General features: G+C 36.8%; 1 pseudogene; it reads right to left on the bottom strand.

Moving 5' to 3' along the window:
* Nucleotides 1–910: 910 nt before the first annotated feature.
* On the bottom strand, nucleotides 911–10,124 carry LOC129516097 (heat shock cognate 71 kDa protein-like; annotated as a pseudogene).
* Between the last annotated feature and the right edge of the window lie 9,555 nt (nucleotides 10,125–19,679).

Below are 19,679 nucleotides of genomic sequence, written 5' to 3'. Positions count from 1 at the left end.
TTTGTCCATTTAGGTATTTAGTTCTTTCTGAAACCTTTTGATTGATTTATTTGTTCCAGATAATCATCCATTCAATGTATCCAAATATTTTAGCGTGAGCTTTATATTTACTTATAGTTTATAAAATTTCTTTGTTGTTATAAATTCTTTCTCATTTCTGATATTATCTGAGCTCTCTTTTGCTTAGAAAAATTGTTAATCTATTTTAAAGCTATCAGTTAGCAACATTTGGTAGTTCTGGATCTTGTTCTGAATATGCCAGAAATATGTTCTGGATAATATGAAGTGCAAATCCCCTGGAAAAAATGGGAGTAGCTCAAATGGAAACTTAGACAAGACTTCCAAAAGGACATGGATCAGGGCAGTAGTGTGGATAGTGGAAACTGAAGGGCATTTCTTTCAGGTTCTTTCTCTATGGATGAACTCCAACTTTTTTCCTTCTGTGTAACTCAGTATTCAAAGTATTGAAAAAGAGAGGCTTATTGATATAGTTTTATATTAATTATTACTGCTACAGAATAAATCACCTCCAAACTTAGTGGTTTAAAACGAATGTTTATTATCTCAGGTTTCTATGAGTCAGAAAACTGGGTTGCAGTCAAGATGTTATCTGTGTCTCCAGTCTTCTGTAGGCTGACCTGGGCTGGAGGATTTGCTTCCAAGTTCACCCATATGGCTTGTTCTTTTGTCTGTTTGTTTTTTACCAATTTTAAATACAGTTTTATTTAAGACATTTCATTTTCCATATATGATACAGTACTTATAAGTTGCAATATTTCCCTTCCCTATATACATATTCCATATTCAAGTATAAAGAATGACTAGTTATTTACTATAGTAGCTCAGCTTTAAAATTACCATGGGATTTACTACACATTTGGATCCTTCGATATTTTTTGTGGAACAATGGTTATCCTATGCTTGGGTTGGCCGAATCAATCTCTTCAGTAAAGGGATCAAGGGAGATACCATCATGTGGAGGAGATCCACCATGAGGGAAGTCCCAGGCATTCCTCCTGAGATGCCTCCTGTACTCTGGGGTAGGTTGGTAGTGGTGGGACTGAAAACTTTCTCCAGCCCTTTCTGCTAATGTTCTTAATCTTTCTTCTCTGTAGTCCGATTCTTATCAAGCCATTTGATGATTTCATTACACTTATCAAGAATTTTTTGTTTGTTCTCAAGGAGATCTTGAGGTTTTCATCTTTAACAGTTGCTTTCACATTGAATGCACAGGATGCAAGCCAATTCTTGGAAGGGAGAGACACTGAGAATGTCACTGTGATCAATATCAAAAGTGACTTCCATTTGAGGTGTACAGGAAGTGTGTCTGTGTGTTCAAACTTGCCAAACAGGTTGTTATCCTTGGCCATGGCACAGTCACTTCTGTAAACCTGAATGAGTACACTGGGCTGGTTGTCAGCAAAAGTTGCGAAGGTCTGTGTCTGCTTGGTAGGAATGGTAGTATTGAGTTTGATGAGGACAGTCATGACTGCCAGCAGTTATAATGCCAAGGGAAAGACTGACATCCATGTACAGCAAATGCTGAATATTTTTAGATTTATCTCCATTGAGGATGGTTGCCTGGATCTCCTAGTTCCATAGATGAATGTCCTTATGATACGGCCACTAAATTCTCCCAAATCTAGCATGTGTCCATTTTTATAAACAACTGTATGTACCACCATTCTGATCTATCAGAAAGCAATCATTTTCCGAGTATAACATTTGAGTAAGAATGTGATTTCAAATTTAGCATTCTATAGTTCTAGTGAACTTTTACTTCTTAGCCATAGTTTCCAATGGATTTTTGTTATAATCCTAACAAATGTGCTGTCTGTTAGTTCTTCTCTCCATACCTCACTCAATCATAGACATTACTCTAAATTTTTTAATCATTTCTTCAATCTAATTCTGTGGTTCACTGCTTATTCCTTATATCCCTATTAAAATTTGAAAATGCATTTTGATAGACTAAATCTGAAGCTTTTAGTTTTTAAAAGATTATATTTATTTATTCATGAGAGAAACACACAGAGAGAGAGGCAGAGACACAGGCAGAGGGAGAAGCAGGTTCCTGGCAGGGAGCCTGATGCGGACCCGATCACTGCACCCCGGGATCACACTCTGAGCCCAAGGCAGACGCTCAACCGCTGAGCCACCAGGCATCCCAATCTGAGGCTTTTAAAATTATATATGGCTTCATTTCCACTTTGAAATGTATTATAATTTCTAAACATGTGTAGAGACTTATGTCGTCTAAATTTAAAGTAAAACTGAGATGTGTTTCACTATCTGATTTATTCAAGATTTCCTCTATTCTAAATCCCAGTTGGGACACTCAAATGAGTCTAGGAAATTATTATCAAAAATAACAAGGCATAATTTTGGAAAACTATGAGGTGGAAATAGGACTTATTTCTCTTCCATTGTTTCCTCCACCCTAATGAACATATTAACAAAATAATATTAAGTTCAAACAATACTGTATTAGGCTTCTTTGACCTAGAGATGTGTACTATTAAAAGTAATGCTTCATTGTACACTCATTGAAACTTCCACCAGATAGCCTCTTGTGCACTATTGCACAGTCTGGGCCTTGACTTTTGCTCTGGCTGCTACTGGAACATCCAGTTTATGGCAGGCTTTGCCCAGAATCTGGGCAACACCCAGATTTGCCCAAAGCCCTCATGTCCTTGCTCCCTATTCTAGGGTTTTGTTGATGGTGTCACTCTTTTTTTTTTTTTTAAGATGTATTTATTTATTTGAGAGAGTGAGGCAGGGGAGGGGCAGAAAGAGAGAGAGAGAGAAAGAGAGAGAGAGAGAGAGAGAGAGAGAGAGAGAGAGAGAATCTTAAACAGACTCTGCGTTCAGGATGGAGATCAAGGCAGGGTCCCATTGTACAACCCAGTGATCACAACCCCAGCCTAAAGCAGAGTTGGATGCTTCACTGACTTCAGCACCCTGTGCCTCTGATGGTGTCACACTTAAAAGGGTACCTGGAAAAAAGTAGACAAGTCTCTATGTACTTTTTTTAAATGCTTAATTTATTTGAGAGATCAGGGTGAGGGGCAGAGGGAGAAGCAGACTTCCCACTGAGCAGGGAGCCCCACCTGGGGCTCTACCCCAGGACCCTGAGAGTATGACCTGAGCTGAAGGCAGACACTTAACTGACTGAGCCACCTAGAGATTCCTTTACTTTATATACTTTTGAAATAGATAAGTTGTCTTACAGTTTCTGCTTTGCTAATCATTAGAGGCATTTAAAAAAAAACCTCAAATCTTGGCTGGAAGAGAAGGAGGAAATATAAAATGGATCAAATGCTTTCAAAAGAATGACTAGAATTCAAAGTTAAGAATTTTATTTTATGTATTTTTACTGTGGATGTATTTATTGGCCTTCTTACTGAGGCTTACAGATTATATATTCATGACATAATTAAAATTATCCTTAAATATCTGTCAAATAAGTTCTTTATGAATAATTTGAATCTTTAATTAAAAACTAGCTGCAGCATTTAGTGATAAAATCATTTGGATCTGTTTATAAATTGTGTTTCAAAGATACATGTATTTTTTTATATAATGAATTTAGCAAATATTGGGAGAAAATAAATTTCCATAATCTTAGCTTCTAATACCATATTTTAGTTTTGCATGTTTTTGAATATTTTATAAATGTATTAATGCATTTTTCTTTATGCTTAGATTTTTTCATACATTATTCTATTTGTGAATTACTGAGGCATAATAGTGTAGTTCATTTGTTCTCATTGATGTGTTCTGTTGTATGAGTAAAAATTTGTCCATTTTACTATAAATTGACTTTTGGTTGTTTTTCATATTGAGTTAATATAAATAATGTTGTTATGAACATTATTGTCTATGTGTTTTGGTTTGTTCCCACTATATAAAAGTATATGTTAATGTTAACATTTTTTGTTAATATGAAGGAATGGAATTTATATATAATAGAGAATGCAAATATTCAGGTTTAGTAGATAATGATAAGCAATATTTCAAAGTATTTTTACCAATTTACATTATCAGGAAATTAGTTTTCAGGTGCTCCTCACTCTTCTTAATTGGTATATTCTGCCTTTACCATTTTAGCCATTCTGTTAAATGTGTGACTTTAATTTGTTTTTGTCCAATGATTAATGAATTGAGTGACATTTTATATGTTTATATGTATATGCTTTTGGATATTCTCATCTGTGAAATGCTGTTTTTTTGTCTATTTTTTTTATGGGTTGATATTTTATCCTTTTAATTTACAGGAGATTTTTCAATAGTTTTATGAGTCCTTTCCCAAATACATATAGCAAATCCTTTTTCAGGATGGTAGTTGACTTTTCTTTATCTCAGCTCTCTTTAGCTTTGTGTCTTTTGAAGAAATCCTTGCCTACATCAAGGTCTTGAAGATATTCTCTTATGTTTTCCTCTAAAGCTTTATTATTTCACTTAAATATTAGATCTACAATACAGCTTGAACTGCTTTTTATATTTTGTATAATAGAGATTTGGTTTGGTCTTTTCCATGTAGATATTTAATTAACCTAACACCATTTATTAAAAGGATATTTCCTTCCCACAGCATTTCAATGTAACCTATGTCACAAATCAAATGACCTTCTATGTAGGAGTCTGCTTCTGGACTTTTGTTCTGTTTTATTAGTCTTTTTGTTATACTTTATTGTTTTGCAAATCATATAGTTTTCACTGTATTATTAGCTAATATCTTAAACATACAATCCATTCACAATGCAATTTATTTCTTTTTCATAATAATAAATAGAATTTTGTATTTCAGAATGCTCAATAGCTTAAATTTTTTATAACCTCTCATATTCAATTAGGTCTTCAAAGTTTTTGCCTCATAATGTAGTTGATGAATAGTCTATTGTTAGAGTAGACATGACAACTAAACAGTTTTCTAATGAGTCTCTGGTTTTTAATTATCTTCAAAATGTGGTTTGTCTTGGTGAATTTTTTAGAACATTTGATTATTCACTTAGTTAAAACCACATAATAGAACTCCAGATATGCTTAATTAGAAATGTTATATTAACTTCAATGCTCTGAAAAGGAAATGATGCCACTACCAACCTCCCTGCATTAAGAAACTTAGACTTTTTTTTTGAAACTAAGACTTTTGTCTCAAGATAACTTCTGATACATCATTTAACACAAGAACCAAATGAAACTGCCAGCTTCAACATGAACACAAAATATAATGTAAGTTTTAATTTTCTCTTGTTTTGGTTTCTTTTGTTTAAGATGAAAAGTAAATACTTCTGCTTCCAGTCATGTTGGAGTAATAGGGACTAGATTTTTCTTCTTACCTCAAACAACCATAAAACTAGATAAAACGCATAAAACAATTTTCAGGAGTGTCTGTATGGCTCAGTCAGTTAACTGTCCAATGTTTGATTTTGGCCCAGATCACGATCTCAGGGTGGTGGGATGGAGACCAGTGTCAGGATCCAGGCTGGACATGGTGCCTGCTTAAGACTTTTTCTCTCCCTCTCCTTCTGTCCCTCCCTGTCCCAAACTTGTGCACATTTTCTCTCTTAGAAAAAAACAAAAATAAAACAAATAAATGAGAAAAAAAGAAAAAATTATTGGACATTGGACATAAAAAGCACAAGACAATAATTTCTGAGGAAGGAGAATCTGTAAGATTAACTCCACAATTGCCTCTGGCTGAAGTGCTTGGGAAGCATGAATGGTTTAATCCAAAGCAGAGCCTACTGTGGAACCCATAAGTAACTCAGCAGACAATGAAGGAAACTGAGGTAGGGTATTATTCTTTGCTTTATATTTAAATATATTTGAAACCTGCTCTTTAGTGCCAAGTCCTTAGCCCATTAATAACTCCCTGTTGAAAATTTCCTTATTGCACAATCCTGGCTCCACTTTTTTTTTAATTGGAGCTCAATTTGCCAACATATAGCATAACTCCCAGTGCTCATCCCGTCAAGTGCCCCCCTCAGTGACCATCACCCAGTCACCCCAACCCGCAGCCCACCTCCCTTTCCACTACCCCTTGTTCGTTTCCCAGAGTTAGGAGTCTCTCATGTTCTATCTCCCTCTCTGATATATTCACTCATTTTCTCTCCTTTACCCCATATTCCCTTTCACTATTTTTTATATTCCCCAAATGAATGAGACAATATAATGTTTGTCCTTCTCTGATTGACTTACTTCACTCAGCATAACACCCTCTAGTTCCATCCACATTGAAGCAAATGGTGGGTACTCGTCATTTCTAATGGCTGAATAATATTCCATTGTATACACAGACCACATCTTCTTTATCCATTCATTTTTCGATGGACACTGAGGCTCCTTCCACAGGTTGGCTATTGTGGACATTGCTGCTATAAACATTGGGGTGCAGATGTTCCGGCGTTTCACTGCATCTGTATCTTTGGGGTAAATCCCCAACAGTGCAATTACTGGGTCCTAGGGCAGATTTATTTTTAACTCTTTGAGGAACCTCCACACAGTTTTCCAGAGTGGCTGCACCAGTTCACATTCCCACCAACAGTGCAAGAGGGTTCCCCTTTCTCCACACCCTCTCCAACATTTGTTGTTTCCTGTCTTGTTAATTTTCAACATTCTCACTGGTGTGAGGTGGTATCTCATTGTGGTCTTGATTTGTATTTCCCTGATGGCAGTGATGCAGAGCATTTTCTCATGTGCTTGATGGCCACGTCTATGTCTTCCTCTGTGAGATTTTTGTTCATGTCTTTTGCCCATTTCATGATTGTGGATTGTTTCTTTCTTTGCTGTTGAGTTTAATAAATTCTTTATAGATCTTGGATACTAGCCCTTTATCTGATATGTCATTTGGAAATACCTTCTCCCATTCTATAGGTTGTCTTTTAGTTTTGTTGACTGTTTATTTTGCTGTGCAGAAGCTTTTTATCTTGATTAAGTTCCAATAATTCATTTTTGCTTTTGTTTCCTTTGCCTTCATGGATGTATCTTGCAAGAAGTTGCTGTGGCCAAATTCAAAAAGGGTGTTGCTTGCGTTCTCCTCTAGGATTTTGATGGAATCTTGTCTCACATTTAGATCTTTAATCCATTTTGAGTTTATCTTTGTGTATGGTGTAAGAGAATGGTCTTTGCATGTGGCTGTCCAATTTCCCAGCACCATTTATTGAAGAGACTGTCTTTTTTCCAGTGGATAGTCTTTCCTCCTTTGTCAAATATTAGTTGACCATAGAGTTGAGGGCCCATTTCTGGATTCTCTATTCTGTCCCATTGATCTATGTGTCTGTTTTTCTGCCAGTACCACACTGTCTTCATGATCACAGCTTTGTAGTACAACCTGAAATCTGGCATTGTGATGCCTCCAGCTTTGGTTTTCTTTTTTTAATAGTCCCCTGGCTATTCGGGGCCTTTTCTGATTCCACACAAATCTTAAGATGATTTTTTCCAACTCTGAAGAAGGTCCATGGTATTTTGATAGGGATTGCATTAAATGTGTACATTGCCCTGGGTAGCATTGACATTTTCACAATATTAATTCCAATCCATGAGCATGGAATATTTTTCCATCTCTTTGTGTCTTCCTCAATTTCTTTCAGAAGTGTTCTGTAGTTTTTAGGGTATAGATCCTTTACCTCTTTGGTTAGGTTTATTCCTAGGTATCTTATGCTTTTGGGTGTAATTGTAAATGGGATTGACTCCTTAATTTCTTTCTTCGGTCTCATTGTTGGTGTATAGAAATGCCACTGATTTCTGGGCATTGATTTTGCATCCGCCACACTGCCGAATTGCTGTATGAATTCTAGCAATCTTGGGATGGAGTCTTTTGGGTTTTCTATGTACAGTATCATGTCATCTGTGAAGAGGGAGAGTTTGACTTCTTCTTTGCCAATTTGAATGCCTTTTATTTCTTTTTATTGCCTGATTGCTGAGGCTAGGACTTCTAGTGCTATTTTGAATAGCAGTGGTGAGAGTGGATATCCCTGTCTTGTTCCTGATCTTAAGGGAAAGGCTCCCAGTATTTCCCCCATTGAGAATGATATTTGCTGTGGGCTTTTCATAGATGAGTTTAAGATGCTGAGGAATGTTCCCTCTATCTCTACACTTTGAAGAGTTTGATCAGGAATGCATGATGTATCTTGTGAAATGTTTTCTCTACATCTATTGAGAGGATCATATGGTTCTTGTTTTTTCTCTTGTTGATATGATCTATCACGTTGATTGCTTTACAAGTGTTGAACAAGCCTTGTATCCTGGGGATAAAACCCACTTGGTCATGGTGAATAATCTTCTTAATGTACTGCTGGCTGTTTATTGTTGAGAATTTTTGCATCTGTGTTCATCAGGGATATTGGTATATAATTCTCCTTTTTGGTGGGGTCTTTGTCTGGTTTTGGGATCAGGGTGATGTGAGCCTCATAGAACAAGTTTGGAAGTATTCCATCCCTTTCTATCCTTTGGAACAGCCTTAGTAGAATAGGTATGGTTTCTTCTTTAAACGTTTGATAGAATTCCCTTGGGAAGCCATCTGGCCCTGGACTTTTGTGCCTTGGGAGGTTTTTGATGGCTGCTTTAATTCCCCCCCCCCTCTGTTCAGGTTTTCTATTTCTTCCTGTTACAGTTTTGGTAGTTTGTAGTTTTCCAGAAATGCATTCATTTCTTCTAGATTGACTAATTTATTGGCATATAGCTGCTCATAATAAGTTTTTAAAATCATTTGTATTTCCTTGGTATGGGTGGTGATCTCTCCTTTTTTACTTGTGATTTTATTAATTTCTTTTCTCTTTTGTTTTTAATAAGGCTGGCTAATGGTTTATCTATCTTATTAATTCTTTCAAAGAACCAACTCCTGGTTTTGTTGATCTATTCCACAGTTCTTCTGGTCTCTATTTCATTGAGTTCTGCTTGAGTCTTTATTAACTCTCTTCTTCTGCTGGGTGTAGGTTTTATTTGCTGTTCTTTCTCCAGTTCCTTTAGGTGCAAGGTTAGCTTTTGGATTTGAGTTCTTTCCAGTTTTTTGAGAGATGGTTGTATTGTGATGTATTTCCCTTTCAGGACTGCTTTTGCTGTATCCCAAAGATTTTGAACGGTTGTATCTTCATTCTCATTAGTTTCCATGAATCTTTTTAATTCTTCTCTAATTTGCTGGTTGACCGTTTCATCTTTTAGCAGGATGGTCTTTAACCTCCACATGTTTGAATTTCTTCCAAATTTCTTCTTGTGATTCAGTTCTAGTTTCAAAGCATTATGGTCTGAAAATATGCAGGGGACAATCCCAATCTTTTGGTATCAGTTAAGATCTGATTTGTGACCCAGTATGTGGTCTATTCTGGAGAAAGTTCCATGGGCACTTGAGAAGAATGTGTATTCATTTGCGTTTGGATGTAAAGTTCAGTAAATATCTGTGAAATCCATCTGGTCCAGTGTATTATTTAAAGCTCTTATTTTTTATTATTTTATTTTTAGCTTTATAATTGTGCTTCCAAATTGGCTTTCTGACATCAAATTGTAATCCAAATTCTGTAACTCTGTGGGAGAGAGTATTGTTTCTGATTCTTTCTTTTGTGGTGAGTTCTTCTTTCTAGTCATTTTGCTCAGTGCAGAGTAGCTAAAAACAAGTTGTACTGTAAAAAGGAAGGAAAAAAAAGAGAAAAACAGGGGGAAACAAAGAACAAAAAAGGAAAACAAAAAAAAAAATAAAAACAAAAATAACCAAGGAGGTGTATCCTCTGATTCTATATACTGTAAGTCCCTCAACTTCCCCTGGAGCTTTCCAGTGCTGCTTGGTCAAGAACTTGTTCTCCCCCTGTCCTTCCAGCTGATAGTCTGGGGGAGGGGCCTGCTGTGCTGATTCTCAAGTGTGTGCACCTGGGGAGCTGCCCAGCCCCCTGCCAGGTGCACAGCTCAGTGGGAGCTGTTTATCCTGTGAGGCCCCTGCTCCCTGATGGCCCCACTCAGTCCCAGGCACAAGGTGACACCAGGAGGGACAACACCACTGGCAGCGGTCGGCTCTCCAGCTCTGGAGTCAGCTCCCCAGTAACTACCACAGCTCCCAGTCCGGGGGCCTGGATGATCCGGGGGCGGGGGCACTGACCTACACAGATCGGGCCGCCTAGCGGCAGGAGCATCCTCGCTGTCCTGGGTCCTCCCCACTCGCCTGTCCCAGGAGGAACCCAGGATCCTGGGCTGTGTGCCACGGGCTTGGGCTCCAAGGCCTACACCACTGGAATTGCGCTCTCGTGGCCGCTCCGCCCCCCCCCCCCCCACGCAGAGCCCCGGCAGGAGCCGCTCCCGAGGCCCCGCGGGACACCGGCTCCAGCCCTTTAGGGAGCTCGGCTGCGGGGTGTGGCGCACTCTCCCTCGGGGTGCAGTTCCTCTGTTAGTGCCCCTGGGAGCCTGATCACTGCCCCTCCTGGGATCCTGCCCGAGGTGCCTGCGAGTGCCTTTTCATCTGGGAAGACTGGTAAAGTTCCCATTTTCCTGTCCTGGGGGCTATCGCTGCCCGGCCTTAGCCAGGGTGCTCGTGGGTCCCCTCCCCTTTGGATGCTTTATTTCTTTATTTATTTCCGTCTTCCTACCTTGATAAAATAGTGAACTCTTCTCACTGTAGCATTCCAACTGTTCTCTCTTTAAATCTCAGGCTGAATTCGTAGGTTTTCAGGATGATTTGAAAGTTATCTAGGTAAGTTGGTGGGGACAGGTGACTTGGGGATCCTACTCTTCCACTGTCTTGCCCTGCCTTCCTGGCTCCACTTTTGCTGAATGGTTTCCTTCCCATTTTGTTGCCCCCCCCCTTTTTTAACATTTCTGTTAAAGTTTCTGTAAAGAAAAATTAAAAAAAAAAACACACCTTTCAAAACTTTCATAAAATCTGTTTAGACCAAAATCTGTCTTCATATAGTTACTAGAGTACTTATTTGCTGTTTGATTGATTCTGCATGCAAATAATTAATGTGATAATCTAAGTATAAAGAATCAAAAGTGAATAATAATGTAATTTTATTTCATGTTCATAGGAAATGACAATCTTGTGTTGGATTGTATACTTTATATGTTCCCTTCCCTTAATCATCAAGAATAAGCAATTGGTAAGTGAGAGAAATTGAATTGAAAATGAATTGATCCAAGGCAGTTGAAGAATCTGGATTTCCTCCTTCATAGTTTTATGAGAATGGAAATTTACAGCATAATTTTATTTTCTATTATTCATCAATTGATTCAAAACTTAGTATTCATTCAAATTTTTAGCTTTAATAAAATACAGTTTATATTAAGAAAAATAAGTAGCAGGATCATAGGAATGAAGTTCAAGATGGTGGCATAGGAAGATCCTAAATTCACCTCTCCCCAGGAACATAATAAACTTACAACTACATGTAGAATGATTCTCTCATCAAAAGATCTGCAAACCAGATAAACAGAGTCTCCATAACAAAGAATAAAAGAGCAGTATTGAAATGGGTAGGAGAGGCAGAGACATAATCTTGCAAAATAAAACAAATACCACCCCAGGTGTAGCAATCCACAATCAGGAGAGATCTCAAAAACACAGAACTTTTCCTTGAGAAGCAGGAGTCTTTTCTCTACATCAAGCACCCCAACTCCTAGATTCTACATAGAAGAGATGAGCCCTCAAAATGTTTGGCTTTGTAAATCAACAGAGGTTATATCCAGTAAAACCATGAAACTATAGGGAATGGAGAACCTGCTCTTTTCAAAATTTTATTTTATTTTTCTTTTTTGGGGGGGTAGAGGGGAGGAGCAGAGGGAGAGAGAGAATCATAAGCATGCTCCATACCCAGGACAGAGCTCCATGGGGGCTCTATCTCACAACTCTGAGATCATGATCTGACCAAAACCAAGAGTTAGATGTTTAACCAACTGAGCCACACAGGCATTCCAGAGAACATGCTCTTAAAGGGCTTGCACAAAGATTCATTTCCCCAGCACCTAGTGCCAAAACACCATTTTGAAAGTGCCTAGATCATGTGTGAAAGAGGTCCACTTACTAGTTTTAAAGGATCTGTTGGAGAGGCAGAAATTTGTTGTGATGCACTCCAGGGACAAACACAATGGGGGCCACCATTTTTGCAATCTCATTCTAATGTGCTCATGCTGGTGCTGGCAGGTGCCATTTTGGAACACTTTACTTTTTAGTGCTGGAAGGCATGCCCCCACTGAAGGCTCTGCCCACCTCTGAGCCACAGCCATGCATCAGCCAGGCCAGGCAAGAGCTTTGTCCTCCTGTGTGCTGCAATCATGCACAGCAGCACCCTCAGGTGAGAACCTATCCCAAACCAACGCTGTAGCCACAATCTCAACAAAGAAGAAGGCATGTGAGAAATCACAAAGGAACTACTGTTGAGTGTCTAAGACATAGCACTTTGAACACCATGAGACGTCTCCTACACAAGGCATTCCTTCAAGACTAGGAGAGCTCACTGATTTGCCTAATACATAGAAATCAGAACAAAGAGACAAAATCAGGAGACAGAGCAATATGTTCCAAATGAAAGAATAAGACAAAACCTCATACAAAGACTTTAATCAAACAGAGATAAGCAATCTACCTGATAAAAAGTTCAAAATAATTTTTATAAATATGCTCATTGAACTTTGGAGAAGGGAGAATTCAACAAAGAGATAGAAAATATTAGAAAGTACCAAAGGGAAGTTACAGACTTCAAGAATATGATAACTGAACTGGAAGATACAATAATGGTGTTCCACAACAAGCTGAGTGAAGCAGAAGAAAGGATCAGTGAGTCGGAAAACAAAACAATGAAATTCATTCAGACAAAACAGCAAAATAAAAACAATTTTAAAAAGTGAGGATATCTTAATGGACCTTTGGAACAATATCAACAAATAACATTCACATTATAGAGACTACAGAAGAAGAAAGGATAAAGGGCCAGAAAACATAGTTGAAAAAATAATAGCAGAAAATTTCTGTGGTCTGGGGAAGGAAACAGACATCCAGGTCCAGGAAGCCCATCGAGTTACAAATAAGATGAACCTATAGGGCTCCATACCAAGATACATTATAATTAAAATGGTAAAAGTCAAAGATAAAGATAGAATCTTAAAAGCAGTAAGAGAAAAACAATGTTGTACACAAGGGAAACCTCATGAAGAAGCTATCAGCAGGTTTTTCACAGAAACTTTGCAGGCCAGCAGAGAGTGGCACTGAAAACTATGATACTGATGGAAGAAACTTGAGAAGACACAAACAAATGGGAGGATATTCCATGCTCATGGATTAAAAAATTTAATATTGATAAAATGTCTACACAACCCATCTACAGATTCCAAGCAGTACCTACACAAATCCCACAGGCATTTTCCATAGAACTAGAACAAAGGATCATAAAATTTGTGTGGAATCAGATAAAATACCAAATACCCAGAGAAATCCTGAGAAAGAACAAAGCTGGGGATATTACACTCCTTGATTTCAAACTATACTACACACGTATTGTAGTAAAACAAGTATGATATTGGCATAAAAACACACACAGAGATCAACTGAACAGAACTGAGAGCCCAGAAATAAATCTACATATGAATGGACAATTAATTTATGATAAAGGAGCCAAGAACATATAATGGAGAAAGGACAGGCTCTTCAATAAATGGTGCTGGGAAAATTGTACAGCCACATGCAAAAGAATAAAGCTAGACTACTATCTCACATTATACACAAAAATTAACTCGACATGGATTAAAAACTTATATGTAAGACCTGAAACCATAATATTCCTAAAAGAAAACAAGAAGGTAAGCAACTTGACTTATGTCTTAGTGTTGTGCTTATGGATCTGGTTCTAAAGACAAGGAAAACAAAATTAATAAATAAATGTGATTATATCAAACTCATCACACTAAAAATCATCTTCACAGTGAAGGAAACCATTTATAAAATGAAAAGGCAACCTACTGAATGGGAGAAGATATTTGCAAATCATACACTGGATAAGGGTTAATACTCAAAATATATAAAGGACTCATGCAACTCAACAGTAAACAATCCATTTATAAAATGGGCAGAGGATCTGAATATACATTTTTCCAAAGAAGATATACTGATAGCCAACAGACACATGGAAAGATGTTTAGCAACACTATTACGGAAATGCAAACCAAAAGCATAATGAGACACTACATTTTACCTATCAGAATGGCTACTTTCAAAGGGCAAGTATTAACACTTGTTGGAGAGGATGAAGAAGGAAGGGAACATTCATACACTTTTGGTGAAAAGGTGAAATGGTGTAACCACTATGGAAAATTTTATGGAGCTTCCTCAAAAAATTGAAAATAGATTGACCATATGATCTAGCAATTCCACTTGGGGATGCTTATTCAAAGAATATAAGGACACTAATCTGAAAATATATATGCATCCCTATGTTCATTACAGCATTATTCACAACAAACGTGTGGCCACATGTTTTGATAAGGTAGCAGGGAACAATGTGGGTAGATGAGTTGCAAAGGGAGAGTGAGTCTGACTTCTGGCAAGGAGAGAGAGTGCTCTCAAAGAGATGTACACTGACAGAGGGGTAGAAGTGAGCTGAAAGATAAAGCCAGTAGAATCCCAAACTTTAGAAATGTTTCAAGGAGAAGTAATTAAGAACAAAAGCACTTGGGATCATAGGAAAAAATAAGCCAGCTCTAAAATGGAACTTCTGCAAATGAAAGTTAAGCAGTATCATGGAATCCTCTATTTATGGAGGGCAGTAGTTTCAGTGCTGCTAGATCTCATATCTACTGGTATGACTGTCTCCATCTCATAAAAGAGGACAAGTGTCCTGATACAGCTTAGAAAAATCCAGATGTGTGTGTCCAGAGAAACTTCATTGCTTTAGGGATCAACACTGAGTCTTAGGAAAAGAGAGTATGAGGAATTTTAAAAAGCAAGAAATATTAAAAAATAAAGCTACTAAATGCTAAAGATGGCCGCCAATAGTTATAGTTAATAAAGAACAATCAAGATTAAAACACAAAGAAAGAAAGAAAAGAGAACAAGAGTCTATTGACCATAAGTACAAAGAATAAGAGGTAGCACTATTCTCCCACCTGGAATAGGCAGGAAACTCTTTATCAACTAAGTATTTTTTCCTATTGGCCCAAATGAGAAGGATGATAAGTGCAATGTTAATGACTCCCCTTGGACATGACTTGGCTGTGCTCTCAGCCAGTCTGTGGCTTCCATTAGAGTCAAAGTCAGCAGAGTAGGATTGAGTTCTATCCATAGAATGCATGTACTAACCTAAGAACTGCATCCTACTCCAAACTGGGACCACTCCATGTTAAATGGCCCATCTACTGTAAGAATGTTACATAAGGTAGCAGGGTGTAAAATCTCACTGGTTTACTGACTCGTAAACCAGATCAGAGTCGCTTTAGCTTCCTGATTGATTAAGCCTAGTCCAAAGTTATCTTTAACTTATTAACCTAGGACCTTAAGAATGGGGATAGTAAAATTTTGAGGAAGTGCCATGACTAATATTTAGTAGCCCAATCCTTCATTTAAACCCCATAAATACTATCCAGATCTTGGTACTACAGGATCAGCAGATAGAAAAAAAAAATAGGAAAGAAGCTTACATAAATTCTTGTGCATCTGCTATCCCCTCTTTCTTATCTTCCTTACAATATTTCAACAATCTAGTCAATAATGATCCCTCTTTATTTCTGTGCATATTAAGTTTTAACACATATTCATCCAACTGTGCAAGCCATTTCTTCAGTCTTTAGTTACCCTGGGTTTTCGTAAGTAGGTATTTTAACTACCTATTCTAATTTGTAATTAATTCACTTCTTTATGGATGGAGAGATATATGATAAGCCCATTGTATATGATGTTCCTTGGGCCATTGTAATATTGCACCTATGGTAAACTTGTTACTACAATCAGATAATATGTAAGCAGAGGATCCAAACTGAAAAATATTTTCTGTAATAGTTCTTTTTTTTAAAAGATTTCATTTATTTATTTTAGAAAAAAAAGAGAGAGAGAGAGAACAGGTAAAGAAGCAGGGGGAAAGGGACAAGCAGACTCTGTGCAGAGCCCGATGTGGGGCTCAATCCCATGGCCCTGGGATCATGACCTGAGCTGAAATCTAGAGCCAGACGCTTAACTGACTGAACCACCCAGGCACCCCTCTGTGATAATTCTTTTAGAAAGTTGAATTTGGGGATCTCTGGGTGGCTCAGCAGTTTAGCGCCTGCCTTTGGCTCAGGGCATGATGCTGGAGTCCCTGGATCGAGTCCCCCATCGGGCTCCCTGCATGGGGCCTGCTTCTCCCTTTGCCTGTGTCTCTGCCTCTCTCTCTCTCTGTGTGTGTCTCCCATGAATAAATAAATAAAATCTTTTTAAAAAGTTAGAATTTAATTACTAGACATGCGAATCCAAAACAAGAATGAGAATTGGTTCCAGTCAAGACCCACTGATATAGACACAAAGCTATAGGCAACAGTCAATGCAATCCACCTGCTGGCTATGGCCCAGTTCCACTTAGGCCCCACTAAGCAGGTAGGTCTCTTTAGTTGCTTTTAGTTTCTGATGGTCTTGTTGACAAACATAAAGGCTATTAGTCACTTTTCAAGTTTCTGAAGATGATTGTAGGCTGCATCTTTACTGTGTCTTTTTAAAATTTTGCATATCTCCACAACCACTCATCTTGTACAGAAAGTGGCCAAAGACAAGATAAGACAAAAATTATAAAAAAATATGATTAGTTATTCTAACAATGTTCATGAGGCATTATTGGCATATAATAAGTTAGAAACGTATAAACTATAAAATGCGGTATGTTCGACCTGTACACAGCATGAAACTATCATCACAATGAGGATAAGGAATATATCCATCATCTTTCAGAATGTCCTCATGCCTCTTGGCAATCCCTCCCTTCTGCCCTTTTCCATACTCTGTCTCTGGTTACCAGGCAACAGTGATCTGCTCTCTGTCACTAAATTTGACTAACATTTTCTAGAATTTTATAAAAATGAAGTTATACTATATGCTCTTTTTTTAAGACTTCTTTTACTCAGCATAATTATTTTGAATTTCATTCATGTTTAAGAATATCATAGCTTTTCTTGGCTCTTGACTCACTGATACAAATTTTAGAAATACATGCTACCAAAAATGTCTATTAGTACTTTAATTAGAATCTTATTAAATCAAAGGAACTCTTTGTGAATTAAAGATGCTATGCCTTTCTACCCATAACTATTGTATGTTTCTCCATTCATTTATTTAGAACTAATATTAAATAAGTATTTAGTAACTTTAACTCAAGGTTTCATTTTATCTATAGCTGATTATGTATATCTCATTAGATTCATTCCTAACATGTCAGAGTTTTTGCTACCATAAATAAAATCATTAGTACAGCATTTATAATTATATGCTGTGCATAAAAATGAAGTTAATTTTCATATTCTGAATTTATATTCAACGATCTCTTGTTGATTCTATCTCTTTGGGTTTCCTTCCTTCCTTCCTTCCTTCCTTCCTTCCTTCCTTCCTTCCTTCCTTCCTTCCTAGATTTATTTATTTTAGAGAGAAAGAGAGCACAAGCTGGAGGGCAGAGGGAGAGAACCCTAAGCAGACTCTGTGCTGAGTGCAGAACTCAACAGGGGACTCAATCTCATGACTTTGAGATCAGATTCTGAGACGATGATACCAAGAGTTGGATGCTCAACCAACTGCAACACACAGGCGCCCCTCTCTTTGGATTTTCTACACGAAAGAACTTATTACTTGTGGATAATGACAATTTTGTTACCTTTAAAATAATTTAGAATATATACATTATTCCTGTTTTGGGGGCCATCAATGTCTACAAGTACAGTATTGAATTAAGTATTTGTAGGAGGCATCCTTATTTGTTCTTGATATTAAGGGGAATGCTTTTAACATTTCACAATTATATTTTCTCTGAGTCTTTGGTAGATATTTTGATGAAATGAAGGAGATTCAACTCTGCATCTAGTTTGCTAACAGTCTTTATCATAAATGCTTTTTTTAAAAAGATTTTATTTATTTATTCATCAGAGAGAGAGAGAGAGAGAGGCAGAGACATAGGCAGAGGGAGAAACAGGCTCCATGCTGGGAGCCTGATGTGGGACTCAATCCTGGGTCTCCAGGATACACCCTGGGCTGAAGGGCGATGGTAAATCACTGAGCCACCAGGGCTGCCCTCATAAATGCTTTGAATGGTATCAGATGCTGTTAGTTTGGGTCTACTGAGAAAATAATATGATTTATCAGTTTAATTTTTAATTTGATTAACTAGTTTGATTAATTTTTTTCTTGGTAAACAAACTTGCAATCCTAGGGTAAGTCAAACATTTTTCCTAATAATTTATTTTATTAGTCATAAGGTTGCTGAATTAGTTTGCTAATATTTTGGGGGTGATAAGGTTTTTTTTAGATGTGACAACAAAAGTGTGATTCATAAAATAACAAATTATTAATGTGGACTTCATCAAAATTAGAAACATTTGCTTTTTGAAAGACACTGTTAGGAAAATATAAAGACAAGTTACCATCTAGGAAAAGTACACATAAGATGACTAATAGTAGCATTGTTCTTCATGGCAAAAACTAACAACAATAACAAAATTCCAAATATATATCTATAGTAGAATGAATAACTAAATTAGGTCTACTGACTTAATGGCTTACTAAAGGAAGAGAAGATGAATACACAAGAGCTTATCAGCATAAACAAATTTCAGGAATATGTTGAGCAATAAGATGTTAATCCTAATGAATACATAGATGAACATAATTAGATTCCATTTATGAAAATTCAAAAACTAAAAAAACTATTAATTTTATTTTGGAGGATACTAGGAAAAGCTTGAGCCTGTGATCTCGGATAACCTAAAAGAACTTTTTAAAAATTGAAGTATAAAAAATAAAAATGCAAGTATAACTGATATGCAATATTCTATTACTTTCAGGTATACATTATAGTGATTCAATATCTTTATACATTATGAAATGATTTCTATGATAATGGTAGTTACCATCTGTCACCATAGAGTCATTACAATATTATTGACTATATTTCCTATGCTGTACATTACATTCTCATGACTTCTTTATTTTATAACTGGAAAATTATACCTCTTAATCCCTCACCTATCTTACCTACTCTCTAACCCCTCTCTTTGGTAACCAACAGTTTTTTTCCTATATCTATGATTCTGTTTTAGTTTTATTTTGTATGTTGTTGTTTTGTTTTAAATTCTACATATAAGACTCTATATATTTGTTTTTCTCTGTTTGACTTATGCCACTTAGCATAATACCCTCTACATCCATGTTTCTACAAAGGGCAAAATCTCATTCTTATTTGTTACTGAATAACACTACATTCCACACATTCACACATGCAGTATATATAATTACGTCTTTACCTATTCATCTATTGATGGACACTTAGGTACTTCCATATAAATAATGCTGCAATAAATACAGGGGTACATATATTTCTTCAAATTGGTGTTTTATTTTCTTCAGATAAGTATCCAGAATTACTAGATCATATGGTATTACTATTTTTAATTTTTTGAAGAAACTTCATGTTGTTTTCCACAATGGTTGCACTAATTTACATTGCAATCAAGAATGCAAAAGGGTTCTCTTTTCTCCATAT

This window comes from Nyctereutes procyonoides, unplaced genomic scaffold (genome assembly GCF_905146905.1).
Source record: "Nyctereutes procyonoides isolate TBG_1078 unplaced genomic scaffold, NYPRO_anot_genome, whole genome shotgun sequence".
Classification (NCBI taxonomy): Eukaryota; Metazoa; Chordata; class Mammalia; order Carnivora; family Canidae; genus Nyctereutes; species Nyctereutes procyonoides.
Note: the sequence above shows the minus strand (reverse complement) of the source record. Positions and strands in the feature narration are given on the sequence as shown.